Below are 2500 nucleotides of genomic sequence, written 5' to 3'. Positions count from 1 at the left end.
CACTGATTTTCATTCTTCTCATAAGTTACTATAGGTTATTACACCACCATCATTACCCCTTGGGCTGCCTTATTGCATAAGCCATTGTGTAGGACAGAAATCAGAGACCAAGCTCCCCAGTTGGCTTCCACTGCCAGCTCAGGCCCCATAGCTCACGAAGCCACCGTTTTTAATGATTAACTAGTTAAAATGTCTTCTTCTATGATAAACAAACACAGCTACAACCTCTAGGAGTTGTTAAAGGCAGCCTTGACAGTAGTAATTTAAATCACATTTTGCAGGAAAAGGCTATAGAAAGCTTTGCTATGCGGACATGTCAATCAAACTGCCCTAAGCCTCTCCTCCCCTACTCCCCCCCTCAAAAAAAGTGCCAGTTATTTTCTCCTGCCTTGCCTTTCTGAATGAGCCATCGATTAGGCTGACCTGGGATATCACAAGGCATTCAGAATCTGCTTGCTAGAAAAGGGGCTCTGACACTCTGCAGCTGCTGTGCACTTGGGAGTAGTCGGACTTGTAGTTCCTCAGTAGACTGCATGCATCCAAGACCTTTGATCATGGACTGTAGTTTGCTCTGATGTCAGTTCCTTAGCATTCAGTGCAGCAGCTCAGAGGTTAACTCCTCGTCCAGGCAGGAGGAAATGCAGCTAGAAAGGATCTGTGTGCAGGGGAGGGAGGGAGAACCAGGGACACAGATCCTGCCTGTCCCTTCTCTCAAAAACTTTCCTGCCTTCCCTCTGAATGCTGAGGACTTGTTGCTGCTCTTTCTTCTTCCCTGGCTGGGTCAGATTAGCTTGCGGGGGGCACAGAACCCCTCTGATCCTCTTCATCTAGACCTTGGGGGTACAGCTTAACTGCATTGTGCTTGATGGAGCCAAGGACTGCCCAAGGTAAAAACCCCAAGTCGATGGAATTGCAAAAAAAAACTTAATATAGGTGAGTGATTGCATATTGCAACAGGGGGCAAAGGGGATATCTTATTGGGGTTCACTGGTCCAAAGAAAACTGGAGGCATTGCTTATAGCAACACAGAAGGATGGAAGATGGGAATAAATGTGCTGCCAGTCGAGTCTAGATTTTCTGGATCTAGATTTATAATATCACAATTTCTAATATATTGACCAAATTTAATTCTAATGGGCTAAAGGGAAAGGGGCACCAGCTAGAGTCACCATTTGCAATGCATCCCTTTAAAAACTGCTGGGGGTACTTTGATTGATGCAAAGTGGGGGACAGTGGAAGATAAAACACATCTCTATCACACAAAACAGCTAAACCCATTGTTTTTCATTGCCCAGCACTGCACAGAGTCATGTAGACAGCTAAACTGGAAATGTGTTCAGCTAAACTGGAAATGTGTTCAGCTAAACTGGAAATGTGTTCAGCTAAACTGGATTTGTGTTGCACTGTTTCCACTTTGTTACGCTGAGATGGGGCATGCATGGCTCAATTTCGTTCTGCAGTGCCAATTAAATCACAGTAATATGTATTTCCCCCCTGCTGTCTCTTTTTTTTTTTTTTTTTTCTTTTTCTTTGGCCTCGTCTAAACCCAATCGGATTTCTTCATTTAAGTGCAATCATTGTAGTATGATGGCAAAAGCTTTTGCAGGTCTTTGACACTGGCCAGCAGCCTGTCAGCCACCAGTGTCACCTTCTGTCACCCCCCAACCCCTGAATACAAAACACAAAGACATTTCTGGCAGCTCACATCCAATAAAAGACTAAAAAACAGACATACACTGACACACACTAACACACAGGGGGAGATTTACTAAACCTGGTGTACACAAAATCTGGTGCAACTGCGAAAAGTAACCAATCAACTTCTAGGTTTTATTACCAAAGTTTAATTGAACAAGCTGGAGTTAGAAGCTGATTGGCTACCAGCAGCTGCATCAGATTTTGCACTCCCCAGTTTTCTTAGTAAATATTCCCCACACTGACACCCAGGGGTTGATTTACTAAAACTGGAGAGTGGAAAATCTGGTGCAGCTGTGCATGGTGGCTTCTAAATTCAGCTTGTTCAATTAAGTTTGGCAATAAAACGTGGAAGCTGATTGGTTTCCATGCAGAGCTGCGCCAGATTTTGCACTCTCCCGTTTTAGCAAATCAACCCCGGACTTCGCACAGTGCTAATAAATCACCTTCTGGATAGAGAATTTGCAAACTGGAACGGATTCAACTCATTCACCTATTGCATATTGCAATTTAAAAAATAAAGAGTTTACTTTGACATATTTCAGTTTGGTGATTTTTTTTTATAATTGCAATGCCCTGAATAATTTAAATGCATTCAGTAAAGTAGCAGCGCTACAAAATTGCAGTAATTGTTGTAATTTGATAAAATGTTAGTCTTTTTACTGTAACCCAGGGACCCACTATTATCTTCAAATAGTCAATTGTGTCATATCTGTATATGTTAATGCCATACAACGTTGGGACACCGAGCCCTTAGGATATGAGGATTTCCCAAACATTTCTGCCAGTTGAACGCCTGGTATGT

The 2500-nt window shown here is 42.7% G+C and overlaps 2 protein-coding genes across 3 annotated transcripts in view; one reads left to right on the top strand and one right to left on the bottom strand.

Annotated features, from left to right (window-relative positions):
• Positions 1-2500, bottom strand: part of GATA2 (GATA binding protein 2) — a 35101-nt gene that overhangs the window by 25194 nt on the left and 7407 nt on the right. The gene's annotated exons all lie outside the window — the stretch shown is intronic.
• Positions 701-2500, top strand: part of LOC141102837 (renalase-like) — a 91406-nt gene continuing 89606 nt past the window's right edge. Inside the window, exon 1 of the mRNA XM_073591866.1 lies at positions 701-933. The gene's annotated coding sequence lies outside the window, so the exon portion shown is untranslated. The remainder of the gene's footprint in view (positions 934-2500) is intronic.

This window comes from Aquarana catesbeiana, linkage group LG07 (genome assembly GCF_042186555.1).
Source record: "Aquarana catesbeiana isolate 2022-GZ linkage group LG07, ASM4218655v1, whole genome shotgun sequence".
NCBI lineage: Eukaryota > Metazoa > Chordata > Amphibia > Anura > Ranidae > Aquarana > Aquarana catesbeiana.
Note: the sequence above shows the minus strand (reverse complement) of the source record. Positions and strands in the feature narration are given on the sequence as shown.